At 42.4% G+C, this 14,193-nt stretch overlaps 1 long non-coding RNA gene across 1 annotated transcript; it reads left to right on the top strand.

The window, feature by feature from the left end:
* The first annotated feature begins 9,371 nt into the window (after positions 1–9,371).
* On the top strand, positions 9,372–13,984 carry LOC127430618 (uncharacterized). The gene is made up of 2 exons (XR_007895463.1): positions 9,372–9,627; positions 13,082–13,984. It is a non-coding gene; the product is annotated as an uncharacterized LOC127430618 (long non-coding RNA).
* The last annotated feature ends 209 nt before the right edge of the window (positions 13,985–14,193 follow it).

Here is a 14,193-nt window from a genome sequence, read left to right on the forward strand (position 1 = left end):
TACATTGGGCCTCTGGGACTGACTTTTGTTTAATGCCATTTTGCAGAGTAGCTTGTGAATGGCTTTTAGGGTGTGCAGCCCCACCATTTAGGAAAGAAAGCCTTGCAACCATCTCTCTGCACCTGGCGGCCAACAAAACAGCCGCATTGTTTACAAAATTGGAAACCTGTCTGTCTCCCACAAAAATAAACATGCATGTGGTGCTCTGGATGAAGCATGTGTAGCCACTTGTAAACCAGCTAACAGCATATTCCCCTCCAACATACACGCACAAAGACTATTTTTGTACTTTTATCTTTGCAAACCTGATAGTCCTTTTTATTTGGACCTTGGAAAATGTGCTTCAGTGGAAAAAATTTAATCTGCCCTCTTTCATTCAACTTGCATCACAGACAACAAAGTCTCCATCTTTTTATAGCATCATTCTGTACAATTATTTTGTTGCTTGGCATGTCTAATTAGTGGGAGAATAGGAATGCATTTTCTGTTTTGAGGATATCTTCGGCTTTGAAAGTTATAAAACCGTTAAGTTTGTATGATATTATAAAAGTTTTGCATAAATGTTGCAGAAAACTTGAAGTGTACAATTTCTACAGCACTAGCATCACTAAACAAAAATATTGATTGTTTGCAAACAGGTTTCCTGAACACTCTGCCCATCTGCCATTGGTTGCCCAAACAGATAGGACACGCCCCAAACTCACGCCATTGGTTGAGCCAGTGTTGCTGTGTCAGACTAGTTGGGACGCTCAAACATAGCAATGTTTTTCAGTGCCACAGAGCCATAATGTTTACTGTTTTCTGGAAAATCGACTGACAAATGGCTTACTTAAACTCTGACAAATGGCTTATAGCTGTCTCTGCATATTTAGCTGGGATAGGAGAAAACATTGCAACAACCATTGCAAAAGTACAAATTTCAGCTTCAAATTGGGCCAGTTTTCAATCCACCCTTCTCTGTCGGTAAAGCTTTGTGACCACCATCCCCAGATTTAAGAAAATCTCTTTGGACCTGTCAGAGAGCTGCCTTTGAGAGAATCTCAGTCTCCTGTCTTACAAGCCACACTTGAATGCGTTTTAGATCTTGGCTCCTTTAAGAGGAAAGAGCAAGGCAAGGCATGATTGAGCATAAAGTCGCTTCCTCTGTGCTCAAAAAATGTCCCAATTACCACTCCCCCATGGGATGGATGCCTAGTGTTCTGCTTCCCCAATGATTCAGGTACCTAAAGGCATGATAAAATATGTAGGCCTAAATTTCAAAACTGAGGCATGTGGTGAGTTTGCGGCAAGATACACAGTTATTCTGTTCAGTCTTCACAGGGGAACAATGTCATCACACAAACAAATGTTGCAATTGTTTCTTGCCATTCGACTAATGGAAATAGTTGAGAATTTAATAAAATGCCTCTTAAAATCAAATCCAGGGGGCAATTATTGCCCCATATGGAAAAGTTAATTTCTGACAGATATATATATATATATATATATATATATATATATATATATACACACACACACACACACACACATATACAGTACTGTGCAAAAGTCTTAGGCACAAAAGATGTTTCACAAAAACATTTATCTTAAGATAGATCTTCAGCTTAGTGTATCAGTAGGAAACAAAAATCTTAGACTCTCAAACAGTACTTTTGTAAATAGAAAAGATTAGAATAGAAGAACAGGGAGTCCTACAACAGATAGCATGGCCCCCACAGACCCCCTACTGAACATCGAGTCAGTCTGGGAATACATGAAGAGAGAGAAGCAGTTGAGACAGCCTAAACAGATAGAAGAACTGTGGCAAATTCTCCAAGAAACTTGGAACATCCTATCTGCCAACAACCAAGAAAAACTGTGTCCAGGTGTTCCTAGGAGAATTGGTGCTGTTTTGAAGGCATAGGTGGTCACATCAAATATTGATTTAGCTTTTTTATGTTTACTGGACTTTGCATGACATTAATTGATAAATGAAATAAATAACTATTTATGTCATTATTTTTGAAGACATCCTCACTATGCAACATTTTTCACCAGTGCCTAAAACTTTTGCACAGTAATGTATATATATATATACACTGGCGGCCAAAAGTTTGGAATAATGTACAGATTTTGCTCTTATGGAAAGAAATTGCTACTTTTATTCACCAAAGTGGCATTCAACTGATCACAATGTATAGTCAGGACATTAATAACATGACAAATTACCATTACAATTAGAAAAAAAAATGTTCAAAACTTAAACTTAAACAACTTCAAAGAGTTCTCATCAAAAAAATCCTCCACGTGTAGCAATGACAGCTTTGCAGATCCTTGGCAATCTAGCTGTCAGTTTGTCCACATACTCAGGTGACATTTCATCCCACACTTCCTGTAGCACTTGCCATAGATGTGGCTGTCTTGTAGGGCACTTCTCACGCACCTTACAGTCTAGCTGATCCCACAAAAGCTCAGTGGGGTTAAGATCCATAACACTCTTTTCCAATTATCTGTTGTCCAATGTCTGTGTTTCTTTGCCCACTCTAACCTTTTCTTTTTGTTTTTCTGTTTCAAAAGTGGCTTTTCACTTTTTCATCTTCCCATAAGGCCTGCACCCCTGAGTCTTCTCTTTACTGTTGTACATGAAACTGGTGCTTAACGGGTAGAATTCAATGAAGCTGTCAGCTGGGGACATGCGAGGTGTCTATTTCACAAACTAGAGACTCTGGTGTATTCTCTTGTTTAGTTGTACATCTGACCTTCCACATCTCTTTCTGCCCTCATCACTGTCTTTGAAGACTGTAGTGTACACCTTTGTATGAAATCTTCAGTTTTATTTTGGCAATTTCAAGCATTGTATAGCTTTCATTCCTCAAAACAATGAATGACTGACGAGTATCTAGAGAAAGATCTTTGTTGTTTTTTACCTAATATTGACCTTTAGACATGCTAGTCTACTGCATACTTTGGCAACTCAAAAACAAACACAAAGACAATGTTAAGCTTCATTTAATGAACCAAATAGCTTTCAACTGTGTTTGATATAATGGCAAGTGATTTTCTAGTACCAAATTAGCAATTTTGCATGATTACTCAAGGATAAGGTGTTGGAGTGATGGCTGCTGGAAATGGGGCCTGTCTTGATTTGATCAAAAATGAGTTTTTTCATATAGTGATGGTGCTGTTTTTTACATCAGTATTGTCTTGACTTTACTTTTTGAACAGCTGAATGCCACTTTGGTGAATTAAAGTTCCAATTTCCTTCCGAAACAGCAAAATCTGTACATTATTCCAAACTTTTGGCCGCCAGTGTGTGTGTGTATATATATATATACACTACCGGTCAAAAGTTTTGAAACACTTGACCGAAATGTTTCTCATGATCTTAAAAATCTTTTGATCTGAAGCCGTATGCTTAAATGTTTGAAATTAGTTTTGTAGACAAAAATATAATTGTGCCACCATATTAATTTATTTCATTATAAATCTAAAATGTAATTTAAAAAAAAGAAGTTTTTGAAATTGATGACTTGGACCAAATAATAAACAAAAGCAGCCAATAAGTGCCCAACATAGATGGGAACTCCTTCAATACTGTTTAAAAAATATCCCAGGGTGATACCTCAAGAAGTTGGTTGAGAAAATGTCAAGAGTACATTTCTGAAAATTCTAGGCAAAGGGTGAGTACTTTGAAGATGCTAAAATATAACACAGTTTTGATTTATTTTGGATTTTGTTTAGTCACAACATAATTCCCATAGTTCAATTTATGTTATTCCAGAGTTTTAATGACTTTAATATTATTCTAAAATGTGAAGAAAAAAAATTATAATAAAGAATGAGTAAGTGTTTCAAAACTTTTGACCGGTAGTGTGTGTGTATATATATATATATATATATATATATATATAGATAGATAGATAGATAGATAGATAGATAGATAGATATAGATATGCAAAACTAAACGTTTAATAGAGAAGAAAATATTGCAATATTGACAAAAAAATAACACGTGGCTGAAATTCAGAGTTTAAAGAACTGATGTAAAACAAAACTGCCTGAGATCTGCATTGCTTCATGTCATTGTTCAATGCTTCATTTGATTTTATGCATGTTTTTTTACTGAAAACATTACTTTGTGTTATGTGAGGAGAAATATATCAAAGTAAATGAAATCCTGTACCCATCTCCAGTGACATGTTCTCTGTATTATCCTCCTCCTCCTACAAAAGTCTGAAAATCTGAATGTACTATTGTCTTGAAGAGCCAAATGACAGTAGAAAAAAAAGACATTTTGTTTCAGGTGAATATAATAAAGGACTTCCTTTGACACTCATGTCACTGCTCTTGGAATTACATGTTTGACGCAAAGTCATTTTCTAGCACTATGCAATGGGCTTGATTTTTCTTGTTAGGGTTTTTTTCCATTTCACTTGCTAATGCAATCAAAGCCATAATAAGCAGAATGTGAGTATCGGCATAAGCTTATTGCCTTTTTCATTCCTGAGAGAACAGAAGCTATTAAACTGGCCCTGAAAAAGAGTTGATGTGCCAGTAACGCACATCAGTTTTGGTAACCTAGTGTATTTGGATACTGGCCACAGGGGGAGGGAGTTGTGGTGATTAATTTTTGTGGCAGCATTTTCCCCCCCGACACCAGAGGGAAAGTCTCTGGATATGCATTTCAGCCATGCATTGTATTAAAATTTTAAATGAAGGCTCAAGATTCAGGTGGCAGCCATAGGAATGCTTCAGTAATACAGTACGATTAACTATTTTTAACTTTTGTACCCTTATTTTTAACCTCGGAACAATGTAACCATGTTTAGGCAAAGTTGTGGACAGATGCCGAATTCATTAGGAAAATAATCCCAATTTATCTCTGATTTAAAGCAAGGGACTGTGCAGGCAGCTTTTACAGATTATTGGGAGATATTATGACAATGACAGGTTATCAATCCCCCTCATTCACTTTCTCATAATGAGAGCCCTTGGTAGGATTGGTTTGTGCCATGTCTCTATCTGTGATGCTATTTATTTGCCAGCTTTGCTTTAATTGAGGAGGTACTTTTAAAGTCAGAGAGCAAATGGCTCTTCTATTTTCTTATCTTATAGCACTCAACAAAAAAGTGCTGTTGCGTTGTGTGGATCTGGATTTTTAATGGAGCAATAACAGTTTTTTACTTATTTTCTTTCTTCGTTTCTGCAGTAAACTTGATGGACATGTTGCTGGCTGAACTTTCTCTTCAGTTTTTGCCTGTGCAATGTCTTTTTTTTTTTCTTTCTTTCTTTCTTTTATTGTACTGTCTCCAAGCATGAAAGGCTCTAAAATGTGTCTAAAATGTGACTGTGTTGACATTTTTGCAAAATTAGACTATGTAGTTAATCACATGTGAAATGTCCACTTTGTGTTTAAATTTTCTACCAAACAGATGAGGTTTTCAAGGTTAAAGCTCTATTGAGTTTTAAATCAACAAAACCAACCTCCCTACCCTTAACCCAAAACCTGACCTATAGTGTCAGAAAAAGCAAATGTGAGATGGAAAAGGCAATTGCTGAAGCAACCACGTAATTTTGTGACATTTTCAACTCATATTCCGGTTCTTTGCATCGCAAGTGCAACGCTCTATCAGTAGAACTACCGTACAATTTGATCACACTTGATAAAGCTTGCAGAGGTTGTTAAAATGTATCTGTCATGATTCACTGTTGTTTGCCTTGTGTTTCTCCCCTGTCATCTGTTCCTCCCGGACTACATTTCCCATAATTCCCTGCCCTCATCACTGTCAGCTGTCCTTGATTGTTTTCACCTGTCTTCCATTAAGTTATTATCCATTGTGTATATAATGCCCTGTTGTTTGCTTGTTCTTTGTCAGTTGTTAGGTGTTTTGACCTCCTGTTTATTTACCTGTTCCCATCATGGTTGTTTCCTTTGTTCCTGTGTTTTCCCATCGTGGATGTTTCTTTTGTTCCTGTGTTTACCCCGTTACATTGTACTTTGTTTATCTTATTAAATACAGTTTCACCGCACCTAGATCCATCCCTTGTACTGCCTTCCAATACATGACAGAACAACTGACCACACAAATGGATCTAGTGGTGATGTTCGTCCAGTTGAGCCAGGAGGATATGCCCATAAGGGAATACTCCCTTCGTTTCAACGCCATTGCCTTCTTCTCGGGATTTGTGGACTCCCATCTTAAGTCGATCTACCGGATTGTACTATTAGCTCACCAGTTGAGGGATTTGCCACAGACGGGAGACCACACTTGGAGGGAGTACGTTAGGTTAACCCAGGAAACTCTCGCTTCTGAGGATCCTCCTCTCTCTGTCCCGATCCCGGCTTCCGAGCCTTCCACACCTGAGTCCTCTCCACGCCATGTCACAGCTACGTCTGTGTCTGCTCCACACCATGTCACAGCCATGTCTGAGTCTGCTCCACGCCATGTCACAGCCACGTCTGTGTCTGCTCCACGCCATGTCACAGCCACGTCTGTGTCAGCTCCACACCATGTCACAGCCACATCTGTGCCTGCTCCACGCCATGTCACAGCCACGTCTGTGTCAGCTCCATGCCATGTCACAGTCCAGACTTCCGCGACTCCTTGCTCCAACCATTCCTCGGCCCCGGTCTCGAAGCCCTTCACGGCCCTTGTCTCCAAGTTGAATTATCCACCACTGATATCAGTGCGTAGGGCCATGAAGACTCTTCCCCACAAATTGTCAGTCCCCACACCTGCCACGGCCAATGAGCCCACGCCTGCCACGGCCAATGAGCCCACACCTGTCATGGCCAATGAGCTGGAAGCTTCGTCTATCCCAGAGCCAGCATTGTCAATCTCGTCCATCCCAGAGCCAGCATTGCCAGCCTCGTCTGTCCCAGAGCCAGCATTGCCAGCCAGCATCCGTCCCAGAGCCAGCATTGCCAGCCAGCATCCGTCCCAGAGCCAAGCCTGCCATGGCTCCGCCTTCTACAGCTTCGCCCCTCTAGCCTGCCACAGCTCTGCCTTCTACGGATTCACCCCTCAAGTCTGCCGTGGCTCCACCTTTTACGGCTTCGCCCCTCGAGCCTGCCACAGCTTGCCAGCCTCGTCCGTCTCAGAGCCAGCGTTGCCAGCCTCCTCTGTCCTAGAGCCAGCGTTGCCAGCCTCGTCTGTCCTAGAGCCAGCGTTGCCAGCCTCATCCGTCCCAGAGCCTGCGTTGCCAATTTCAGCCTCCCGGAGGAGGAGGAGGAGAAAGGCGTCCGTTTCCAAGTCTCAGCCCATGTTCACGACCACAGAGGTGGTCTCTGAGTCTCTGCCCATGTACACGACCACAGAGGTCATTTCCAAGTCTCAGCCCATGTTCATGACCATGGAGTTCGTTTCCAAGTCTCTGCCCATGTTCACGACTATGGAGGTCGTTCCCGAGTCTCAGTCCATGCCCAAGCCACAGAGGTCGTTCCCGAGTCTCAGTCCATGCCCATGACCACAGAGGTCGTTCCCGAGTCTCTGTCCATGGCCACGACCCGAGAGGTTGTTCCTGAGTCTCTGTCCATGCCCACGACCGCTGAGGTCATTTCCCAGTCATCCTGGACTCTTAGCTTCGAGCCTGCCATTGTTCCGCCTTCTACGGCTTCACCCCTTGAGCCTGCCATGGCTCCGCCTTCTACGGATTCACCCCTCAAGTCTGCCGTGGCTCCACCTTTTACGGCTTCGCCCCTCGAGCCTGCCACAGCTCCGCCTTCCATGGTTCCATCCCTCGAGCCTCCTATGGCTCCGCCTTCCACGGCTCCATCCCTCGAGCCTCCTATGGCTCCACCTTCCAAGGCTCCATCCCTTGAGCCTCCTATGGCTCTGCCTTCCACGGCTTCTCCCCTTAAGCCTCCCACGGCTCTGCCTGCCAGGGCTCTGCCTTCCATGGCTTCGCCCCTCGAACCTCCTATGGATCCGCCTTCCACGGCTTCACCCCTTGAGCCTGCCATGGCTCCGCCTTCCACGGCTTCGCCCCTCAAGCCTGCCATGGCTCCGCCTTCTACAGCTTCGCCCCTCTAGCCTGCCACAGCTCTGCCTTATACGGATTCACCCCACAAGTCTGCCGTGGCTCCACCTTTTATGGCTTCGCCCCTCGAGCCTGCCACAGTTCTGCCTTCTATGGCTTCGCCCCTCGAGCCTGCCACGGCTCCGCCTTCCATGGTTCCGTCCCTCGAGCCTCCTATGGCTCCACCTTCCACGGCTTCTCCCCTCAAGCCTGCCACGGCTCTGCCTGCCATGGCACAGCCTTCCATGGCTTCGCCACTCGAACCTCCTGCGGATCCGCCTTCTACAGCTTCAACCCTTGAGCCTGCCATTGTTCTGCCTTCTACGGCTTCGCCCCTAGAACCTGCCACGGCTCCGCCTTCTACGGCTTCACCCCTTGAGCTGCCATGGCTCTGCCTTCTACGGCTTCACCCCTCAAGCCTGCCACGACTCCGCCTTCTACGGCTTCACCCCTTGAGCCTGCCATGGCTCTGCCTTCTACAGCTTCACCCCTCAAGCCTGCCACAGCTCCGCCTTCTACAGCTACGCCCCTCTAGCCTGCCACAGCTCTGCCTTCTACGGATTCACCCCTCAAGTCTGCGATGGCTCCACCTTTTACGGCTTCGCCCCTCGAGCCTGCCACAGCTCCGCCTTCTACGGCTTCCCCCCTCTGCCACAGCTCCGCATTCCATGGTTCCGTCCCTCGAGCCTCCTATGGCTCTGCCTTCCACGACTCCGTCCCTCGAGCCTCCTATGACTCCGCCTTCCACGGCTCCATCCCTCGAGCCTCCTACGGCTCCGCCTTCCACGGCTTCACCCCTCGAGCCTCCCACGGTGGGTCTTCTGGCCTTCTGGGTCTTCTGGCCGTCCACCTGATCTGTTCTGGTCTTCTGAGTCTCCTGGCCGTCCACCTGATCTGCTCTGGTCTTCTGGGTCTCCTGACCCTCTGCCTGATATACTCTGGTCTCCTGGGTCTTCTGGCCATCTGCCTGATCTGCTCTGGTCATCTGGGTCTCCTGACCATTCGCCTGATCTGCTCTGGTCTCCTGGCCGTCTGCCTGATCTGCTCTGGTCATCTGGGTCTCCTGATCATTCGACTTCTGCTCTGGTATCCTTGGTCTCTGGCACCATCTTGGCCCTGCCTCCCTGACCAGCTTTCCTTGGGCTTCAGGAGCCGCCCATTAGAGTGGGGGTTCTGTCATGATTCACTGTTTACCTTGTGTTTCTCCTCTATCATCTGTTCCTCCCAGACTACATTTCCCATAATTCCCTGCCCTCATCACTGCCAGCTGTCCTTGATTGTTTGTAGCTTGCTAGCCTGCTTAGCATTGCTTATTCCTCTGCAATCATTGTTTTATCCTTTGCCATTTTACCATGTGCTTTGTTTCCCCCCCACTTTTCTACTGTTTCAACTGCATTTATATTACCGCACACACCCGTTTTCTTTCTTTTTCTTTTTCCCGCTTGTCTACATCTTGTATTTTGACTGCGTGTATTCATTTTCTCTGTGTTTTACACAGATTATTTAATCAATCTCAAACATCTGCTGATCAGGAACTAACACAACAACATCAAACAATTGCATGAGGGATTCACATCGATTTTAAACCCTCTCCACTCAAGAACAACCATAACAACAACAAACAATTGGGTAAGTCATGGCATCCACTCATATTATTGCTTCCTGCATTGAATGCTGCATGTTTACTATAGATACTTCTGTCAGCAGTGAGGGGTTTACATGTGATAAATGTAAGGAATTAGTCAGGCTGTCAGAGAAGGTTAATGAGCTAATTAGAGACACGCATCCGAACACTAGTGGAGGTCAGTGAGAAAGTGAACACATACACTTCTGGTTCTGGCTGTAGAGCCCCCGAAGCAGGGCATTTGGGGTGACATCTCTGCGGCATACTCGCTCAGCAAAGCGATACCACTCTCCCGTTCCTGTTAGAGTTTCCAATCGATTCTCCCCACTCAGTGATGCACCCACTGAGAATCATATTGAAAGAGCCTTGGTCATAGGTGATTCTATTGTAAGGAATGTGGAAATAGAGACTCCAGCCATTATTGTTAAATGCATTTCCGGTGCCAGAGCATCTGACATCAGATCAAATTTACAAGTGCTGGCTAATGCTAAACGTAGATTTTCTAAAATTGTTATTCATGTCGGAACTAACGATGTCCGGCTTTGCCAGTTGGAAATCACTAGAAACAAAGTTAAAGAGGTGTGTTAACTTGCAAAAATGATTTCAGACACTGTAATATGCTTTGGCCCCCTCCCTACTCGTCATGGTGACAAGGTTTATAGTAGATTAGTGTCACTGAATGGCTGGATGTCTGAGTGATGTCCGGAGAGTAGCATAGGATTCATAGACAATTGGAAGAGTTTTTGGGGTAGACCTGACCTGCTAAAGAGAGATGGACTCCATCCCTCCAGGGAATTTAAAAATTCTTGGTTGTTTTTTTCCCTTGCTACAGTATATAGATCACCGTATTCTAATTTCCTTGGTGAATTTGCAAATTTTCTTTCAGATCTAGTAGTTACTGTGGATAGAGCTTTAATTGTTGGTGACTTCAGCTTTCACATAGATAATGAAAATGACACATTGGGATTAGCATTTATCGATATTCTAAACTCTCTTGGAGTCAGACAAAATATGACAGGACCAACTCATCACCATAATCATACGCTAGACTGTCATATGGATATTGATACTATAGAAATTCTGCCGCAGAACGATGACATCTCAGATCATTACCTTGTCTCTTGTATGCTGTGATCAGCTAATGTTACTTAATCTACACCACGCTATCGTTCAGGTAGAACTATTCTTTCGACCACTAAAGATAGCTTCACTAATAATCTTCCAGATTTATCTCATATACTCAGTAAGACAAAAAGTCTAGAAGAACTTGAAGTAATATCAGAAAATATAAATACAGTCTTCTCTAGCATTCTTGATAGTGTCGCCCCTCTTCGATTAAAGAAAATTAAAGAAAAAAGCCCCGCACCCTGGTAGAATGATCACACTCTTGCTCTCAAGGGAGCAGCTCGGAACTTGGAGCGCAAGTGGAAGAATACAAAATTAGAGGTGTGTCATGGAAGGATAGTGTCTGTAGCTACAGACAGGCACTAAAAGCTGCCAGGTAAGCATATTTTAGCAAACTCATAAAAAATAACCACAACAATCCTACGGGTTAATTCAGTACTGTGGCTAAAGTGGTTAGGAATAAAGCCTTGACTGAACCAGATATTCTGTCGCAGCACAATAGTAATGACTTCATGAATTTCTTTACTGATAAAATTGAAATAATCAGAAATAAAATTGGAATTATGTAATCGTCTGTCACAGTACCACAGAAAACAATATCTCATAATTTTCCTCTTGAGCAACTTCAATCCTTCGCTGTCATACGACATGAAGAGCTAACAAATCTTATCGAAACACCACAACATGCATATTAGATCCAATACAAACTAAGCTCTTAAAAGAGATATTCCCTGTAATCTCAGAACCTCTTCTTAACATTATTAACTCCCTGCTATCCTTAGGACAAGAAACTTTTTAAAATGGCAGTTATCAAACCGCTCATTAAGAAGCCACCGTTTGATTCTGGAGAATTGGCTAATTATAGACCGATTTCAAATCTCGTTTATGTTGAAAATACTAGAAAAGGTAGTGTCCTCCCAACTATGTTCATTTCTACATAGAAATAGTATACATGAACAATTTCAGTCAGGATTTATGCCCCATCACAGTACAGAGACTGCACCTATCAGAGTTACAAATGACTTGCTCTTATCATCTGATCACGGCTGCATTTCTCTTCTAGTGCTTTTAGCACGGGTGCTTAGTGCTGCCTTCGACACCATAGATCACGATATTCTCTTAAATAGGCTTGAGAATTATGTTGGCAGTTGTGGACTTGCATTAGCATGGTTTAGGTCCTGTTTAGCAGACCGCTACCCCTTTGTCTGTGTAAACAAGTAACTGTCAAATCAAACAAAAGTTAAGTGGGTTAAGTATGGAGTGCCACAGGGATCAGTTTTAGGGCCTCTGCTTTTCTCCTTATATATGCTTCCCCTGGGAGATATTATCAGGAATCGTGGAATAAGTTTCCACTGTTATGCCAACGATTCCTAATATTATATTTCTTTGAAACCCGACGAAATGTCACAATTCTCCTAATTAGCAGAGTGTATCAATGAAATCGAAGATTGGATGGCCAGAAATGTCCTTCTACTCAATTCTGACAAAACAGAGGTACTAATTATTGGACCAAAAATCTCTAAAAATAAGCCGCTAAAATATAATTTGACTCACGATGGTTGTACTGTTACATCGTCTTCTACAGCAAAGAATTAAGGTGTTATATTTAATACCAATCTGTCCTTTGAAAATCAAATTTCCAGTGTTTTAGAACAGCATTCTTCCACCTCAGAAATATTCCTGTTACAACACATGCTCTCTGTTGCTGATGCCGAAAAACTATTTCATGTGTTCATAACCTCAAGACTAGATTATTGTAATGCATTACTGGGAGGACGTCCTGCAAGTTCAATAAATTAACTTCATTTGGTTCAAAATTCAGCAGCCAGAGTGCTGACAAGAACCAAGAAATATGATCATATTCACCCCATTTTATCATCGTTTCATTGGCTACCTGTTAAATTTCGTATTAATTAAAAAATTTTGTTAACTATGTACAAAGATTTGAATGGTCTAGCTCCGCAGTACTTAAGTGACCTTCTACCACGCTATATTACATCACGTTCATTACGATCGCAAAATTATGGCCTGTTAATAGTTCCTAGAATATCAAAATCCACAAAAGCAGCTGCTCCATAGCTCCTAAACTATGGAATAGTCTCCCTAACACTCTTCAGGACGCAGACACACTCACTCAGTTTAAGTCTAGACTAAAGACTCATCTATTTAGCCAGACATACTCCTAATTTATCCATCAACTCACAATTAGGCTGCTTTAGTTAGGTCTGCTGGAACCAGAAACATTTATCACAAACATTTATCATGCTCTATAACTCTGCAAAAAAATGTAATGGCATCTACCCTAATATTATTCTATTTGTTTCCCTGTCTCAGCCTCGGAATTCATATCCCGAGGTAACCAGAGCCGGCCAGATCCACCTCTGTTCCTGCTTGGTGTCAGACTCCACTGCTATGTGTCTCTGAGTGATGATGAATAAATGCAGCTAGTGCTAACTAGACATCACTTCAGTCTATTACGATGGACTTCAGGGGATGAACTGATCCCAGCTCCAACCATAAGACATGGAATACTTCATACGTCACTGCCTGAACCTTGGAATTAGGATAGACCTCACCGAAATTACCTGCTGGTTGAACTGTAATGCACCTCACTTATCTCTGCCTGCATCACCTTGGTCTAATGATGGACTACACTCTTAAAATGGAATACATAGACTATCAATTAACTGCCAACAAAAGCCTTCATCGGCCAACTAACAAAGGACAATGCATGAATTTGAACTTCTGCAGTTAATCCAGGCTGAACTTCAAAGACATTAGACATTAATCTTACAGTTCATACAAAATCTTTGTTTAAATACTGGCCCTTAACACTTACTTAGTTTGCTCATTTTAAACCATGACCTGCACTGCACATAAATAACTAATATTGGCTTTATACTCATGCTGGTTAGCCAGAGGGGAACTGGCCCCCACAGTGAGCCTGGTTTCTCCCAAGGTTATTTTTCTCCATTAACCAACATCTTATGGATTTCTGTGTTCCTTGCCACAGTCACCTCGGCTTGCTCACTGGGGTTCTAAATGCAATTATTATTTAATTATTTATATTTATAGACAATTTACGATCATATTTAATCAAACTACACAATGATGACTCTAACACTTCATAGATATTACAGTTTCATTTTCTGTTGCATGATTTTCTGTAAAGCTGCTTTGAAACGATGTGTGTTGTGAAAAGCGCTATACAAATAAAAATTACTTGATTTGACTACAGATGATCAGCCCAGGAATTAATTTTCCTGTTCATTATGTTTAATATTCACAGTCTTGATTTTTGATATAGGTGATATGTCAAAATTGTTTAGCAGTGGCTGCGTCACTGTCCCTTAATTTGATGTAGTGTCGCTCTTGACAAAGCTGCCATCTTAAGCCTTTTCACAGACCACAGGGCCTATTTCTCCAGATTGTTCATCATTAATTTG

The sequence above is a fragment of the Myxocyprinus asiaticus genome, chromosome 40, assembly GCF_019703515.2.
Source record: "Myxocyprinus asiaticus isolate MX2 ecotype Aquarium Trade chromosome 40, UBuf_Myxa_2, whole genome shotgun sequence".
In the NCBI taxonomy this organism is placed as follows: domain Eukaryota; kingdom Metazoa; phylum Chordata; class Actinopteri; order Cypriniformes; family Catostomidae; genus Myxocyprinus; species Myxocyprinus asiaticus.